General features: G+C 41.5%; 4 non-coding genes across 4 annotated transcripts; 1 reads left to right on the top strand and 3 right to left on the bottom strand.

Moving 5' to 3' along the window:
- Positions 1 to 1,224: 1,224 nt before the first annotated feature.
- Positions 1,225 to 1,330, top strand: LOC120259705. The gene has a single exon (XR_005536261.1). It is a non-coding gene; the product is annotated as a small nucleolar RNA R71 (small nucleolar RNA).
- Positions 1,331 to 4,725: 3,395 nt separating this feature from the next.
- On the bottom strand, positions 4,726 to 4,832 carry LOC120259627. The gene has a single exon (XR_005536184.1). It is a non-coding gene; the product is annotated as a small nucleolar RNA R71 (small nucleolar RNA).
- A 10,216-nt stretch (positions 4,833 to 15,048) lies between these two features.
- Positions 15,049 to 15,155, bottom strand: LOC120259645. Its single transcript, XR_005536202.1, has one exon. It is a non-coding gene; the product is annotated as a small nucleolar RNA R71 (small nucleolar RNA).
- A 3,352-nt stretch (positions 15,156 to 18,507) lies between these two features.
- On the bottom strand, positions 18,508 to 18,614 carry LOC120259613. Its single transcript, XR_005536171.1, has one exon. It is a non-coding gene; the product is annotated as a small nucleolar RNA R71 (small nucleolar RNA).
- Positions 18,615 to 19,068: the final 454 nt, after the last annotated feature.

Below are 19,068 nucleotides of genomic sequence, written 5' to 3'. Positions count from 1 at the left end.
ATGTTGATACTAGCCACTAAATCTGCCAATGCCATCTCGTTACCCATATTACCAATGTTGCACAGGATGATAAAGCTTTCGGGGTCTTTCTTCTTGTTCAGCATATTCTTTTGTAACACCACCAAACAAGAGGCATCTAAAATCATCATTGCACTCTCCTCCAGCTTCATCTTATTGGTCAAGGGATCCTTCATAAATTTTGTATACCGAGGCATTTGAGACAACGCCTCCACAAAAGGAATGTTGATGTGCAATTGCTTGAATGGGTCCAAGAACTTCTTTTATTGTTCATCATTTTGGTCATTCTTCAATATTGAAGGGTAAGGAATTCTTGGCTTATAAGGTGGGGTGACACCTTCATCTTCTTGTTAGTTCTCTCCTCAACCTCCAAGACCTTAGGTGCTTTAACATTGGTCTTCTCACTTGGGAGCATGCCCTCAACCACATGACCACTTCTCAAAGTGATCGCCTTCACATGTTCTCTCGGATTTGTTTCACTGTTGCTAGGTATACTCCCTTAAGGTCTCTCCAATAGAGACTTTGCAATTTGCCCCACTTGATTTTCTAGATTATGTAATGAAGCGGTGTGGTTACGAAGTGTAGCTTCAACCGAGTGAAATCTTGTATCTGATGATTGAACAAATCTAGTCAAACTTTCTCTAGATCGGTCATCCGGGTCTCCAAGCCTGAAACTCGATTCTCCATGTTCGAGGCTTGTTATTGTTGTTGGAAACCCTGTGGTGCCATGGCCTTTTTTTGCCCTTGGTTATTCAAAGAAAAGTTGGGATGGCTTCTCCATCCTTGGTTGTAGGTGTTGCTCTAAGGATTTCCTTGTCCACTTCTCGAATTACTCGTAAAGTCTACTTGTTCAGTTGGGGCTGAAGTAGCAATCGAAATAGGAAATCAGATGGCATATCCAAACCCCAACAACCAGCACAACTTGTGATTACGACTATCCTTAGTGAAGTCAATGTATCCAATTTCTTGCTTAATGCATCTACTTGGGCTGCCAAGGATGTAACCGCATCAATTTCATGGATTCTGGCCACTTTCTTCCTTTCTCTTGCATTTCAGTGGTAGCTATTCAACCCCATTTCTTCAATTAATTGCCGGGCTTCCTCGGGAGTCTTGTTCCCCATAATACCTCCTGCGGCGGCATCTAGAAATTGTTTGTTGCTTGATCTCAACCCATTATAAAATGTATTAATGATCATCCACTTGGGGAACCCATATTGTGGACACTTCCGCAAAAGGTCATTGAATCGTTTCCAAGTCTCAAATAAAGTTTCAAGCTCCATCTGAACAAATGAAGATATCTCATTATGAAGCTTTGCCAATTTTCCCGGAGGGAAGTACCTTGCAATGAAATCTTTGACCATTTCGTTCCATGTTGTGATGGAAGCTCGTGGCAATGAATAAAGCCACTATTTCGCCCTTCCTTTCAAAGAGAATGGGAAAGCCCTCAATCGAATTGCATCATCAGAAACTCCATTGATCTTCAACATGTCGCACACTTCAAGGAAGTTCTCAATATGATTGTTGGGGTCTTTATTGGCTAACAAATTAAATTGTGCAGATTGTTGAATCATCTGAATAAAGGTTGGCTTTAACTCAAAATTCAGCGCTGCTACCGGCGGCCTCACAATGCTAGATTGTGTCGCATAAATAGTAGGTCTAACAAAATCTAGAAGAGTTCTTCGTTGGCCCTCTTGTTTAGCCATGTTTTCAGATCTTTCACCCTCTATTTCAGCTGAATGATTCTATTCTTGTACAATTTCTTTACCTCTACTATGAACTGTTCATTGAAGTTCAGGATCTTCTTCGACCAATGTCGAAGGTTCTCTCGGTCATAACCTGGAACTGCTACAAAAAAAAAAAGAAAAACAAATCTGAAGGATGGATGAATAAGAAAATGTGAAATAGAATGAATATTGGATAGCTAAAATAGGAAAGTGCAAAGTGTTTTTAAAATGCCTACTCACCGGCAACGACGCCAAAAACTTATCACACCCCTTGCGTATGAACTACAAGTACACGGGTTTGTCAAAGTAATAAATCCCAGGTGAGTGGGTTATCGTATCCACATGGAATAGTGAATAGAAACACAACGATTGCTACTTAACTAAATGAAGATGAAACAATAATGGTGTGGATAAATTAATGTAAACAAGACTAAAGAAAATAAGAAAGAGACGTACGATAAAATGAGAGGAAAGGCAATCGATAGAAAGTGGGGCACTTGGACATTGCTCCTCCTAGAGTTATTGATTCAAGTGCAAGATCAACTATTATGTCTCCTAACTGATGCTTGTGTATTTGTGTTCTTTTGCTCATGTAGGGTTGTGGAGATAATTATCGAAGAAAGAAACCAAAAAGTAAATCATGGATGCAACTTATTGATGAAATCTTGGAGTGAACAAACGTGAAGACACAAGTTGTGCTCAAAGACATGTGAGTGTGTGCCAACCTCCATTGTGCTCTAGTGAACATGCAAATTGGAGTGGTATAAAGGCAGTCACGCTCATGTGTTCCAACTTATGCTACACTAGCAAGATCTTCATCGAATGTAATTTTATTAAAGACGTAACACGATCTACAGCATAGATGTATGCCCATTCATGTGGCCTTGATGAAAAGTGTGGATTGGGGCGCATTTTGGAGAAGTACTATAGTAGTTTACTGCAGTAAAGTACTAAAGAAGATCACTGTAGCATTTACTGTTCACAGAGCGCTGAAAATTCAATTCCTGGAGATTTACATGGGTGTGTGGAAATTCCACATGGCCGTGTGGATGCCCGATTTTAGCCCTATTTAGGTTGCGATTTAAGGCATTTTGAAGAATTTTTTTCCCATCTTTTCCCCAACTTTTGAGGTGCTCGTGGCTAGGGTTTGGAGAGGTTTTGGCAAGGTTTTATAGTGGTTCCATGGCCTTCAACACCGTGTTCCTTGGAAGATAGTTATTGGGGAAGCTTTCGTCAGCATCGATTCGGTGAGGTATACCTTAGGCTTGACGAGGGACCCTTTGGAGAACAGAGGCTACTCCTCAAGACCATCGATATGGACTACAAGGGGGTTTTACTTATAAATTACATGTATGTAATTTTGATTTCATCATTGATCGTATCTTACTCCATGGAGAACTAAACCCCTAGTGGGTGCTTGGACTTCTAAATTCTACGATGATTTTGTTTCAGTGACCTTTTATTATGTTTTCTTTAATTGATGTTCTAATTGAGTTCCAATCTTGAATGCTTGTTGAAGTGATTTTTCCATAGAGTGACACTAGGGTTGAGAATCTATCTTGGTAATCCTTGTGGACGAGTGACACACTATGAGGTTAGACAAACCTAGATTGGAAAGGGTTGAGAGGGTGAGTCGAGAGGTAGCAGAATGTCCCCTTTCCATTCTGGTGTGATTTATCCTACCTCCATGTTCCAAGAGTTCTTTGCAGTCACCATAGAGTGAAGTGCTAAGAGAGTAACTCCACTAGGGCTTAGTTGTGCAAGCAACAGAGTGAAGCATTGAAGTAATCCTTAGTGCTGGGGCTTAATCGCGACTAAAGGACTTTCGCCTTGACCAAAGGGTTAGATCTAGATTAGGGAATAGGATTTATCACTTGCAGTCCCTAGAACTTCTTGCAACCCCACACAGTGTGAGGCATCGAGAGCATTCCTTTCCGCTGGGGCATAGTGTAGGGTTAGTAACGGTTGACCTTAGGTTTGTGACCGCGTGTTTATGGATTTCCATAACTCATTAAACATTAGTTAGGAGATATAACGGTCGGTCTTGTACTTGTAGTAATAGTCCTAGGGTGAGCAATGTCTGGGTGCCCCACTTTCAATCGATTGCCTATGCTATCATTTTATTGCATCTCCTTCTTGTTCTTTTTATTTCTATTTGCATCGATAGTGTTCACATCACTTTGAATCATCTTCACCATAGTTAAATAGCAATTCTTGTGTTTATGATCACTATTCCCTGTGGATATGACTACTCACTCACTAGGATACTTTATTACTTTGATAACCCATGCACTTGTAGTACGTACTCACAAGGGGTGTGTCGCAACTTGCTGGAGAATAGGTATTTTGGAAACATTTTGAACTTTGCTATTTTAGCTATTCATCATTTGTTATATTTCACACTTTCTTATTCTTCCATCTTTCTGATTTGTTTTCCTTTCTTTGGTTGTAACTCTAGGTTATGACCCAACAAAACCCTTCGACAATGGTTGAAGGAGATCTGAATATTGGGTGAAGAATTCATAGAAGGGGAAAAGAACCTATGTAAGAATAGTCTAATCAAGCTAAAATAGAAATTGAAGGGTTTTATAATATGGTAGAGCAGAATGAGGAGCAGAGGACACTCTCAGATTATGCCATACCCACAGTTCTTGGCATGCAGTCTAGTATTGTACAACCACCGATTACGGCTCAGAATTTTGAGCTCAAGCTAGGCTTCATCCTGATATTACAGCAGTAAGCATAGTTTAATGGTTTGACCGATGAGGATCCCAACAATTACATAGAGAATTTCTTAGAAGTACGTGACATGCTCAAGATTAATGGTGTTACGGATGATGCTATCAAGTTGAGAGCCTTCCCATTTTCCTTGAAAGGGAGAGTGAAGCAATGGCTGCATTTATTACCTAAAGCATCGATCACTACATGGAAGGAGATGGTAGAAGCTTTTCTTGCCTAATATTTCTCTCCAGGAAAATCCACAAAGCTTAGGAATGAAATATACTCTTTTGTGCAAATGGAATTGAAGTCTCTTTTGAAGACATGGGATAGGTTCAAGGAGCTCCTACGGAAATGTCCTCAACATGGGATACCCGAGTGGATGACTACTCAGACTTTGTATAGTGGGTTGTACAAAAGCACAAAGCAGTTACTTAATGCTGTAGCATGAGGTACCTTAGGGAGTAAGACCCCTGAAGAAGCCCGACATCTCATCAAAGAAATGGCTATGAACAGTTATCAGTGGAACACAAGGGAGAGAAAGAAGGTACCCAGACTTCATAAGATTGATGTAGTTACCTCATTTGCGGCCCAAGTTGAGTTATTAAGTAAGAAGTTAGACACTCTAACTTCTCCTATAGTGGCGGCCATGACAAATTGCAATGGGTGTGTGGGAGGACATGCTCCATTTGATTGCCCAATTTCTATTGGTGGTACATCTTCAGTGGAATAGATTGACTTTGTGGGTAATGCAATGAGAGCTCAAGGAAATCCATATAACAATACCTACAATCCGGGGTGGAGGAGTCACCCTAACCTTTCTTGGAGTAATCAAAGGAAACAGAAGAGCATGGCACCACCGGGTTTCCAACAACAACAACAAGCTCCAAAAATGGAGAATCAAGTTTTAGGGTTGGAAAACTGGATGGCCGATTTAGAGAAGACTTTAACCAAATTTATTCAATCATCGGATACAAGATTTCAATTGGTTGAAACCACACTTCGCAACCACACCGTATCATTGCATGACTTAGAGAATAAAGTTGGGCAAATTGTGAAGTTATTATCTGAGAGACCTCAAGGGAGATTGCCAAGAAACACAAAAACCAACCCAAGAGAACATGTGAAGGCAATCATGTTGAGAAGTGGTCGTAAACTTAAGGGTAGGCTTCCGAGTGAGAAGAGCCATATTGAGTCACCCTAGGTCATGGAGGTTGAGGAAATCGCAAAAGAGAAGAAGGTGACACCCTCACCTTATAAGCCAAGAATCTCTTACCCTTCAAGGTAGAAGAACAACCAAAGTGATGATCAATCCAAGAAGTTCTTGGGTCTATTCAAGCAGTTGCACATAAACATTCCATTTGTAGAGGTGTTGTCTCAAATATTTCATTATGTAAAGTTTCTCAAGGACTCTTGACCAACAAGAGGAAGTTGGAGGAGAGTGCATCTATGATTCTAGATGCTTCATGTTCGGCGGTGTTGCAAAAGAATATGACGAACAAGAATAAGGACCCCAGAAGCTTTATCATTCCATGTAACAATGGTAATTTGGGTGAAAAAAAAGCATTGGTAGATTTAGGGGCTAGCATCAACGTCATGCCTTATACTTTCTTCCAGAAGCTAGGCTTGGGAGAGCCTAGGCCCACTCAGATGACACTTCAATTGGCAGATCAAACAGTTAAGCATTTGAGGGGCATCATTGAAGACGTAAATTGACAAGTACATATTTCCTGTAGACTTTGTAGTGTTAGATGTTGATGAGGATGTTGATGTTCCGCTGATACTTGGGAGGTCATTCTTGTACAATTCCAAGGCTCTTATTGACATGGATGGTGGGAAGTTGACTTTATGAGTTGGTGATGACAAGTTGACATACTGCCTCATCAAAGCCATGCTGCATTCTCTTGATTTTGATAATACTCTTTACTTTCATGACACTACTGATGAGTTATTTGATGAATACGTGTAGGAAATGACGTGTACGGACCCATATTAAGGGGTGCTAGATCAAGAAGTGGAAAATGAAGAAGTCTTATCACTTAGTCTAGAGGACAAGATGCAACATACCCCGGGGATCATGAAGAGGATGATCCAAAAGATGAAGCGAGTAAGGAGATGCCACAAGAAGCACCCGAAGGCTAATGGGGATGTGCAAGCACAGAGTAAGGGTGATGAAACCCTGTGTGGTAACTAGCCCGATACCTTCCTCTATACCATGAAAAGATTATGTTCATCATGCTTTTAGGTTGTCGATAAGAGGAAAACCTTCATTTATTAGCCCATGTGAGGTAAGAAGAGGTACGTCGAGCTTAGTGATGTTAAACAAGCACTTCTTTAGGGGCAACCAAAGTCTTTACAGTTTTTCTATGCTTTTGTTAGTGCTTGCATGAATACGAGCTTTAGTGTTGGTGTCTTAACCTTTTACATGCTATTTCTATGTTTTTCTCATGGATTATTAGTGTTTTCATGTGCTTAACAATGGTTGGTGAAGTTTCTTAGTCATTTGAGAGTGCTTTCCATGTTTCTCTGGTCAGTTTTTCATAGCATAGGCAAGCTTTGAGTGTGTGTAAGTGTGGAGAAATTTTCTGCAGAGTCTGTGATTTTTCCTAAGTCTTTTAGAATGACACACAGCTATATAGAATTTCCACACGGGCGTGTGTCTCCATTCAGAGCTCTTCTCGGGAGGACATAGGGCTGTGTGTCTACCCCTGTAAAAGACCTTGTCACGGTCACACGCTCGTGAGTAATTTCCACACGGGCATGTGTTTCTCTACAGAGTTCTCAAACTTTATCCCAAGAAGACATAGGGGGTGTGTGAATGCCCCTATGGATAACCCTATAAACTACACACGAGGGTGTGTAATTTCCACACGCCTGTATGAAACTCTGCAGAAAGTTCTCCTCCATGCCGAGAAGACACAGGGGCTTGTGAGTGCCCCTGTGAGTACCCTTTTGAGTATCCACACGCCCATGTGGAATTTCCACAGGGGCGTCTGGAACACTTAGCTAAATTTTTCGGGATTACGGAGAAGCCACAGGGGCATATAGGTGCGTTGTGGATCAAGCACATGGGTGTGGGAACTTTCCACATGCAGATGTGGATGCACTTGGAGACAGCCTAAGGCTATCCCGAGAGCATGCAGGGGCATGTGTCTGCCCTTGTGAGCGGTCATGCAATAGTCACACCACGTGGGTAATTTCCGCACGCTCGAGTGGATTTTGTTTAAGATCTACTTATGCCTTCTTTAACTCCCAAACAATCGAACGATGCCTTCCCTCACTCTCCCGACCCCTCACCATCTATTTAGAGAGTTCTAGGGTTGTTTTCCAGTTACATTCGAAGGTTTTCATGGTAAGCCCTCTTTTTCATTTTCTTTCACCAATCTTGATTTATTTCGATAAAATTGGTGACCGCTACTTCCTTTTCATGTTTAATTGGTTGGTGCATGCATTAGAGTGGTTTTAAAGTGAAATTATTATGTATTTCTGAGATTTTGGCATAGCGGCCGTGGAGCTTTCATGCCCTGTTGATTCACACGGGCGTGTGGAATTTCCACACGCCCGTGTGGATTTCTGCAGTATTGACTTCTTGAGTTTATTTAATCAAGTTCTTTTTAATTTTTGTAGGCATGGCCCCAGATTAAAGAAGCAAGATGGGAAGCATCCCAGGTAGGATTCCCCGAAGCCCGAGCACATGGAGTTAACGATTCCCGAGCACCCGGCTCGGCTTGAGAGACTATCGAAGCTGAAGTTCGGCCAGTCTCATTTTCCTGATATTAGCACATTCAGAGAGATTCAGCTAGGTGATGAGATGGCCGATAAGGTCAAAGAGCTATTGTCTGTGGGTAGCTGGAGGTGCTTATTATTAATCAGAGAGCCCGCTATCTGTATGCTGACATTGGAGGTGTTAGCCTCTTTTGAGTTCAACCGATCTTATAGCCGCTTCGATAGCATTGACGCCATACAGTTCAGAGTATTGGGACAGTATCATAGTATGAGCATCATACAGTTTTAGGTCAGACTAGGTTTGTACGATGAGGTATTTACGGACACTGAGGAGTACAATTGACTATCAACCGATTATCTAGGTAGCTTGACTCCTTAGAGAGCATACAGGACGCTATGTGGCCAGGATCACTATGAGCTGAGAGTATCCAAGGATATGTGCCTCTCCCGACCAAGCTATAGATATATTGATGCTGTTCTGAGCTGATCGGTGAACGGGTGTGGTGACAACACAGGAGTATTTAGCAGACAGGAGTTACTGTACTTGTACTCGATGGTGCAGAGCAAGACGATTCACCTTAGGCCCATCCTTGCTAAGTACTTACACCACCAGGGCTAGTACACCAGAGTTGGAGTTCTCTTCTCCAGCCCATACATCACGAGGCTCATCATGGGTATGGGTCTCATGGATGCGATCGGGGGCTGAGAAGATCATAATACCGTCTCCTCTTGACTTGGAGACCATGCGATTAATGGGCATGATTCGTAGATATATAGATGGGGTGTATATGATGAACATGCCCCCACCAGAGCCAGCCAAGGTTGAGGAAGGAAGAGGGATTCTAGCCTGCCCATGAGCCACAGCAGGGGTTGATGGAGACAGAGGCACCTCCCACAGCACAGGAGCTACCTCTAGTGCATATATTTTCTCCCGCTCGAGCCCATGATTGAGTTGAGAGGCTTGAGAGTGCTCTGGGAGTGTTACAGGAAAACTTTGTAAAGGTTCATGCCACACAGGCCATGAACCATGTAGAGGTGATGGCGCATCTCAACACACTATAGCAGTTACTAGAGCAAGATGTGACCTCACCTTTTGTTATGAGATTGAGGACCCCTCAGGCATCTCTAGCACCACCATCACCTCCAGCAACACAAATTGATCCACCAGCATCCGTATTGTCACCATGATAAGTGCTTGTGTGATATTAATGCGAAGCATTCTTTCCTAATGTTGAGTATTACTCTTCTCGGATATTTACACTAATATGTGTGTTTTTGTGTTACTTTCGTGCAAGTAGGGTTGTGAGGCCGATTATGAAGGAAAGAAGCCAATGTGGATCATAATGCACCGATTTTGGGGGAAATCTTGCTAAAGTTAAAACGCGAAGACATAGGTCGGGTGTGAGATGCTAGAGTGTGTGCCAACCTCCTCGTATTCGAATTGGCACATCCATTTGGAGGGGCACAAAGGCAGTCACACTCGAGCATTCCGACTTATGCACATAGAACCAGAGCTCCACCAACTTGTCTATCATTGAAGAAGAAAGTGATCCACGATGTGAACGTGTGAATGTTTGTGTTACCCCGATGAAAGCATGGATTCGGGAAGCTATTCAAGCTAGATACTGCAGTAGAACATTATAGCAAAGTACTGTAGCAACACTGTTCACAGTCGGCCGGGAAAACAGGAAATCAGAGAACCCACACGGGTGTGTGGAAATTATCCACGCCCATGTGGAAATTTCACATGGGCGCGTGAAAGATCCACAGGCCCGTGTGGTCGTCCGATTCCAGCCCTATTTAAAGCCGATTCAGCCCGGATTTGAGCATTCTTTTCTCCATCTTTTCCCCAACTTGAGAAAGGGCTTCAGCTAGGGTTTTGAGGGGTATTGGCTAAATTTTTGGAGAGATTCTACGGCTCCGACATCGTAATTCTTTAGGAAGAAGGTTGGTAGGGGAGCTTCCGTCGAGGCGTATCCTATACCGGATGAGAGAATCCTTGGACGACGAGTAGAGGACTTTCCACAAGACCATCGACATGACCATCGAGGGGGTTTCTCTATGGATTCATTGCTTTTACATTCTATTTCTTTGATTGTACTTATCTCCATGGAGAGCTAAACCCCTAGTGGGTACTTGGGTATTTGTGAACCCTAGGATGCATTCGTTTCATTGAATCTCTTTATTATGATTTCAATTCATTGATGTTTATTGTGAGTTCCAACCTTGAATGCTTGATTGTATGAACATTTCCCCTAGAGTAACACTAGGGTTGAGAGTTCTTGTTGTTAACCTTGTGAGTGAGTGACACAGCACGAGCGTTAGACAAAGCTAGGTTGGAGAGGGTTGAGAGTGTGAGTCGAGAGGTACAAAAGCGTCCATTTTCCCCTCCAATGTGATATATTCTATCTCCGTTCCTCGAGTTCTTTGCGGCCATAATAGAGTGAATGGTCTAAGGGATGTCCCTCCGCTGGGGCTTAGTTGCGCGTGCAACGGAGTGAAGCGTTAAGGTGATCTTAGTATCTAGGGCTTAATCGTGGTTAGGGACCTTCCACCTGGACCAAAGGATTAGGTCTATAATTAGGAAGAGATTTATCACTTGGAATCCATAGAGCTCTTTGCAACTCTATTCGAGTGCGAGGTTTAGAGGTTATCTAATCTCTCCTCTGGGACATGTATAGAGTTAGGCATGGTTCACCTTAGATTTGGGACTATGTAATTAAGGATTTCCATGACTCACGATTGCATCGATTAGGAAGCATAATAGAGGGTTCTTGCACTTGAAACAATTATCCTAGGTGGAGCATTATCCGAGTACCCCATCTTTATCGATTGCCTTACCTCCTCCTTTACTCTTGCTCTCTTACTTGTTGCTTTTACTTTTGAGAATTGAATCTTTGTCACACTTATCACTATTGATCTTTCACATAGCTAAGAAGCGGATTAAGTGTTTTTATTCCCTATTCCCTGTGGATTCGATACCCGCTCATCCGGGATTATTACTTCGACAAACCCGTGCACTTGAGGATATACGCAATGGGATCTTGTCACACCAGCACCAGCAATAGTAGCAATAGAGCCAGTAGATGACACAAACGCTTGATGCATCTTTTTTTATTTGTTTTTATATTTTTGGTATTTTATTTCTGAATTTCATTTTTGACTTGTATTACTCAGAAAGGATCTTCCTTCTAAGTTTACCTTTATTTTCAATTGCTTTGAGTTGTATTTCATTCTTCATATCTTTATATACTCGAGTTAATTTTGTTTTTGGTTATGCTTGACTAAACCCCATGGTCTTGTGAGTATGGATATTCAGGACGAGTCATGGACACAGTCATTGTGATGTTTACATGGCCGTGTGTGCTCCACGATCGATTGGAACTCAACTCTCAATGAATGTAGCTCCATCAAATGTACCATTAGGATTTCAGGGGAGTATTGTTTCAATTGCCCACATCCACATATGTTTTTGATTGCTTTATAATTTATTGTGCTTGCATGCATACATTGAGGACAATCTACATCTTAAGTGTGGGGGGGACTTCACATTACACATGTTCTATATTTATGCTTTCATTATACTTGCTCATGTAGCCAATGGTGGTTCACCTTAGTTGCAGTGGTTGTATTTTAAAGTTTAGGGGAATTTTTAACATTGAATGTATTCATGCTCTAGTTTTTACTTGAATTTTTAGGAATTTTTGCCCGATTAGAACTTGTTGCACTACTCACTCATTAAGCCTTATGGAAACCCAACTTAGGTTGTTTCTTATTTTAATTTTGTTGAAGAAAAAAGAATTTGTTTTGTTTTGTTTGTGCATTGAGGGTGGAAAGAGCTACCACCTATGAAGTATGAAGCTACTCTCATAAGTCGGATACTAGTTATGCCCTAATGAGAGAAAGAGTTATCTCATGGGATGCATGAAAGCATCTACCCTAGTAGAAAGAGCTACCACCTCAAAAGTGTGAAAGCCACCTTAGCGGCCGCTTCAGAAAGGGCTACCTTAGACGATGTGTGAAGCTACTAAAGTCTGGTTTCTTTCTTTTTGTACATAAATAAGTCCCTTATACTTAGGGCTTTGATGAGTATACAGTGGGTTGACTTGAGTGAGTTTACACACACTTAGACATTTTCGTATTGTTGTCATTTTTTATTTGAGTTTTTAGCTAGAGCAATGATTTTTCGTATTTGGTGTTAAAATTTTTCCTTACCTATAAAATGCTTCCCTTGCATGCTTATGGTAAACCTAAGGCCATGCACTTTCAATATTTTCTTCTTCTATGCTTCACTATTTTATTTATTTTTTTATATATTTTACTTGAGGACAAGCAAAAGCTTAAGTGGGGGGGGGGAGGTTTGATAAGTGCTTGTGTAATAGTAATACGAAGTATTCTTTTCCCACAAAGAGCATTGCTTTTCTCAGGTTTTATAGCTTATGCATGTGTATTTATGTTCTTTTGCACATGTAGGGTTGTGGAGACAATTATGAAAGAAAGAAACCAAAAAGTAGATCATGGATGCAACTTGTTGATGAAATTATGGATTGAACAAACCTGAAGACACAAGTTGTTCTCAAAGACATGTGAGTTTGTGTCAACCTCCGTTGTGCTTGAGTGAACATGCAAATTGGAGGGGCACAAAGGAAGTCACGCTCATGTGTTCCGAATTGTATAACACTTGTAAGTTCTTCGTCAAATGTGATTTTATTGAAAACGCAACGCGATCTACCACATCGATGTGTGCACATTCATGTGGGCTCGATGAAAAGTGTGGAATGGGGAGCATTTTGGTGAACTTCTGCAGAAGTTCACTATAGTAAACTATCGCTGCAAATCACTGTAGTAGTTGCTGTTCACAACACGCTGAAAATTCAATTACTAGAGATTCACATCAGTGTGTGGAAATTCCACATGCCCATGTAGATGCCTGATTCTGGCAATATTTAAGTCACAAATTGAGGCATTTTGAAGAATCTTTTTCCAATATTTTCCCCGACTTTAGTGGCACTCGCGGCTAAGGTTTCGAGAGGCTTTGGCCAGGTTATTGGAGTGGTTCTACATCCTTCGACACTGTATTCCTTCAGAAGATAGTTATTGGGGGAGGTTTCGTTGGCATTGATTCGATGAGGTGTGCCCTAGGCTTGACAGGGGAATCTTTGGGGAAGACGAGGCTACTCTAAAAGAAAATCGATAAAGACTACAAGGGATTTTACTTATGGATTGCATGTTTTACTTTTGATTTCATTATTGATTGTATCTTGCTCCATGGAGAGCTAAACCCCTAGTCGGTGCTTGGACTTGTAAACAATAGGATGATTTTGTTTATTGACCTTTCATTATGTTTTCTTTAATTGATGTTCTAATTGAGTTCCAATCTTGAATGCTTATTGAAGTAATTTTCCCTTACAATGACACTAGGGTTGAGAATCCATCTTTGTAATCCTTGTATATGAGTGACACACAATGAGGGTTAGACAAAGCTAGATTGGAGAGGGTTGAGGATGTGAGTCAAGAGGTAGTGGAACGTCCCTTTTCACTTCCAGTGTCATTTATCCTACCTCCATGGTCCAAGAGTTCTTTGCGGTCACAATAGAGTGAAGTGCTAAGAGAAAAACACTACTAGGGCTTAGTTACGCAAGCAACAGAGTGAAGCATTGAAGTAAACCTTAGTGCAGGGGCTTAATTGTGACCAGGGGTCTTTCGCCTGGACCAAAGGGTTAGATCTATATTAGGGAATATTGTTTATCACTTTGAGTCCCTAGAGCTTCTTGCAATCCCACACAGTGTGAGGCGTCGAGAGCATTCCTTTCCACTGGGCATAGTGTGGGATTAGTCACGTTTGGCCTTAGGTTTGGGACCGTATGTTTCCACAACTCATTAAACATGAGTTAGGAGATTTAATTATCAGTCTTGCACTTGAAGTAATAGTCCTAGGGTGAGCAATGTCCAGGTGCCCCACTTTCTACTGATTACCTCTCATATCATTTTATTGCGTCTCCTTCTTATTCTTTTTATTTCTATTTGCATCGTTATTGTTCACACCACTTTGAATCATCTTCACCATAGTTAAATAGCAATTCTTGTGTTTCTGATCACTATTCCCTATGAATACGACTACCCACTCACCAGGGTACTTTATTACTTTGACAACCCGTGCACTTGCGATACGCACTCACAAGGGGTGTGTCATGTTTTTGGCGCCATTACCGGCGAATAGGTATTTTGGAAACACTTTACACTTTGCTATTTTAGCTATTCATTACTTGTTCTATTTCACACTTTCTTATTCTTCTATCATTTTTATTTGTTTTTATTTCTTTGGTTACAGCTCTAGGTTATGACCTGAGGAAACCCTTTGATATTGGTTGAAAGAGATCCGGACATTTGAAGGAGAATTCATAGAAGGAGAAAAGAACCTGTGCAAGAAGAGTCAAATCAAGCTGAGATAGAAGGTGAATGGTTAGATAATTTGGCAGAGCAGAATGAGCAGCAGAGGACACTATCAGATTATGTCAGACCCGCAGTTCATGGCATGTAGTCTAGTATTGTGAGGCCACAGATTATGGCTCAGAATGTTGATGTCAAGTCGGGCTTCATCCTGATGTTAAAGCAGTCAGCACAATTTAATGGTTTGGGCGATGAGGATCCAAACAATCACATCAAGAATTTCTTACAAGTGTGCGACATGCTCAAGATTATTGGTATTACGGATGATGCTATCAAGATGAGGGCCTTCTCATTTTCCATGAAAGGGAGAGCGAAGCAATGGCTACATTTATTACCTAGAGCATCGATCACTATGTGGGAGGAAATGGTAGAAGCTTTTCTTGCCCGATATTTTCCTCTCGAAAAATACGTGAAGCTTAGGAATGAAATATCCTCTTTTAAGAAAATGGAATTGTAGTCACTTTTTGAGACATGAGATAGGTTCAAGGAGCTCCTGCGGAAATGTCCTCAACATGGGTTCCTCGAGTGGATGATTATTAAGACTTTCTATAGTGGGTTGAACCCAAGAACAAAGTAGTTACTTGATGCTGTAGTAGGGGGAACCTTAGAAAGCAAGACCCCTGAAGAAGCCTAAAATCTCATTGAAGAAATGGTTATGAACAATTATCAGTGGAACACATGGGACAGAAAAAAGATAGCCGAGCTTCATGAGATTGATGCAGTCACATCATTAGTGGCCCAAGTTGAGTCATTGAGTAAGAAATTAGATAATCTAACCTCTCCTACAGTATCTGCCATGATGAGTTGCACCGGGTGTGGCGAAGGACATGTGCCATTTGATTTCCCGATTTCTATTGGTTGTACATCCTCGCAGTGCAATGAGAGGGCAAAGAAACCCATATAGTAACACCTACAATTCGGGGTGGAAGAGCCACCCAAACCTCTCTTGGAGTAATCAAGGGTAACAAAAAACTATGGCACCACTGAGTTTCCAACAACAACAAGCCCTCAACAAGGAGATAGAGTTTCAGCACTGGACAACTAGATAACCGATTTTGAAAGGCTTTGAGCAAGTTTATTCAATCATTGGATATGAGATTTCATTCGGTTGAAGCCACACTTCGCAACCACACCTCTTCATTGTACAACTTGGAAAATTAAGTGGGCCAAATTGCGAAGTCACTTTCTGAAAGACCTCAAGGGAGTTTGCCTAGCAACATAGAGACAAACCCAAGAGAACATGTGAAGGGCGATTGATAAGTGCTTGTGTGATAAGAATGCGAAGTGTTATTTCCTTATAATGAGCATTAATTTTATCAGGATTTAGCACTAATACTTAGGCATTTGTGCTACTTTTTATGCATGTAGGGTTGTGAAGCTAAGTATTGAGAAAACAAGCCGAAAGAAGATCGTGTGCACACTAATTGATGGAATCTTGGAAGGAACAAATGCGAAGTCACAAGTGGGGTCTTATGATGTGTTAATGTGTGCTAACCTCCATGTACTCAAGCCATTACAATGATTAGTAGAGGCACAAAGGCAGTCAGATTTGTGTATCCTGACTTATGCATTGATAACAAGATCTTCACCAACGAAGCCCTTGATTGAAGAAGAGTTGCAATCTACGGCATAAACGTGTGCCCATTTATGTTACCTCGATTAAAAGTATGGAATTAGGAGTGTTTTGGCCAGTACTGTAGCAGGGCACTATATCATATCAATGTAACAAAGTACTGTAGCAATTCGTGTTCATAGCTGGCTAGAAAACAGGATTTCTAGAGAATTCACATGGGCGTGTGGAAATTCCCCACGCCGGTTTGGAAATTTCATAGCCTGTGGGAAGAATCCACAGGGGTGTGTAGATTCCCAATTTAAGCCCCATTTAAGCCGCGATTAAGCAAGATTTTAGGAATCTTTTTTTTCCCTCTTCTCTTCCACATTTCTCCATCATTTGGGAAGCTGTCAGCTAGGGTTTGGAGAGGCTTTTCGTAAGTGTTTGGAGTGGTTTGAAGGATTCGACACCGCGATTCGCTTGGAAGATGATTATTGAATGAGCTTTCATCAGCATGGATCAGCGTGATGTGCCCTAGGCCAGACTAGGGGACCTTTGGAGAAGACTCGGCTACTCTACAAGACCATAGACACGACTACCGAGGGGGTTTTCTTATGGAACACTTGTTTTAACTTTTGATTTTATTGTTGATTGTATTGTGCTCCATGGAGAGCTAAACCCCCTATTGGATACTTGGATTTTGTAAACCCGAGGATGTTATTGTTTCATTGGTCTTTTATTATGCTTTTCTTATTTATTGTTTCAATTAAGTTCTAATCTTGAGTGCTTTTGGAATGATATCTCCCCTAGATTGACACTAGGATTATCCATCTTAGTAACCATTGTAGATGAGTGACACACTACGAGGGTTAGACAATGCTTGATTGGAGAGGGTTGAGAGGGTGAGTCGAGGGTAGCGGAGCGTCCCTTTTCCCCTATGGTGCGATTTATCCTACCTCCATTTTTTGACTTCTTGGCGGTCGCAATAGAGTAAAGTTCTAGAGGATGAACTCCGTTGGGGCTTGGTTGCATGAGCAATAGAGTGAAGCATTGAAGGGACTCTAGTGTCTAGGGCTTAGATCTGACTAGGGGCCTTTCACCTGGACCAAAGGGTTAGGTCTATACATAGGAGGAGGGTTTATCACTTGGATTCCTTAGAACACATGCAACTTTACACAGTGTGAGGTGTTGAGACTGAGCGATTTCTCCACCGGGACATAATATAGAGTTAGTCATGGTTGACCTTAGATTTGGGACCATGTACTTAAGGATTTCCTTGACTCATTGAGTATTAATTAGGAAGTATAATAGTTAGTCCTGCACTTGAAATATTAATCCTAGGGAGAGCATTGCCCGAGTAACCCACTTCTATCAATTGCCTTACCTCTCACTTACTTTTATCTTTCATTCTTATTTCTTTTTTATCTTTGTTTTCATTACATTTTATCAAGACTATCATTGTTCACTTTCACATGGTTAAGTAGCAATTTAAGTATTTTTACTCCCTACTCCTTGTGGATACGATACCCCACTCATCTGGGATTCATTACTCGACAAACCCATGCACTTGCGGGTCACACGCAAGGGGCGTTGTCAAGTTTTTGACGTCGTTGCCTAGGATCGAACCCGGGTCACCCCGTGATAGGAGGGAACAACTTTTGTCAAGTTTTTGGTGCCGTTGCAGGAGAGTAGGCATTTAGAGATACTTTGCACTTTGCTATCTTAGCTATTCATTGATTCTCTTTCATATCTTCTTATCCTATCATCATTCTAATTTTGTTTTCTTTCTTTCAGTGTAGCTCCAGGTTATGACCCGAGAGAACTCTTCGATACTAATTGAAGGTGATCCTGAACTTGAATATATACTCAGAAAAAAGGGTAAAGAACCTGTACAAGAACTGCCAAATCTAGCTGAAGTGGAAGTTGAAGGATCTAATAACATGGCAGAATAGAATGAACAACAGGGAACACTCTCTGATTATGCCAGACCGTCGGTACTGGGACACAATCTAGCATTGTACAACCCCAATTACAGTTCCGAACTTTGAGCTGAAGCCAGCATTCATCCAGATGATACAGGAGTCAGCGCAGTTCAATGGTTTGGCCGATGAGGATCCAATAATCACATTGAGAACTTCTTGGAAGTTTGTGACATACTGAAGTGTTACGTATGATGCTATTAAATTGAGGGCTTTCCCATTTTCTCTAAACGAAAGAGCTAAGCAGTGGTTACATTCTTTACCATGAGCATCCATCACGACATGGAATGAAATGGTTAAAGCTTTTCTTGTAAGGTACTTTCCTCCATGGAAATCGGTGAAGCTTCATAATGAGATATCATCATTTGTTTAGATGGAGCTCGAGTCCTTGTTTGAGACATGGGAGTGATTCAAGGATCTTTTAAGGAAGTGCCCACAGCATGGATTCCCCGAATGGATGATCATTCAGACCTTTTACAATGGGTTGAATCCAAGTACAAGACAACTACTAGATACCACCGCAGGAGGTACAATGGGGAATAAGACCCCTGATGAAGCCCGACAATTAGTAGAAGAAATAACCATGAATAGCTACCAATGGAATACAAGGGAAAAAAAGAAAGTGGTCGGACTCCATGACATAGATGCGGTTACATCGTTGCCAGCCCAAGTGGAGGCATTGAGTAAGAAGTTAGACACTCTGACTTCTCCTAGATTGGCGGTCATAACGAGTTATGATGGATGCAGGGGAAAATATGCCCCATCCGATTACCCGATAGCTATTGGTGGTCTTCATCCGTTGAGCAAGTTGACTTTGTGGGTAATGCAGTAAGAAACCAAGGCAATCCTTATAGCAACACCTACAACCAGGGGTGGAGGAATCACCCAAATTTCTTATGGA

Source organism: Dioscorea cayenensis, chromosome 4 (genome assembly GCF_009730915.1).
Source record: "Dioscorea cayenensis subsp. rotundata cultivar TDr96_F1 chromosome 4, TDr96_F1_v2_PseudoChromosome.rev07_lg8_w22 25.fasta, whole genome shotgun sequence".
NCBI lineage: Eukaryota > Viridiplantae > Streptophyta > Magnoliopsida > Dioscoreales > Dioscoreaceae > Dioscorea > Dioscorea cayenensis.
This window is presented reverse-complemented; position numbering and strand designations above follow the sequence as displayed.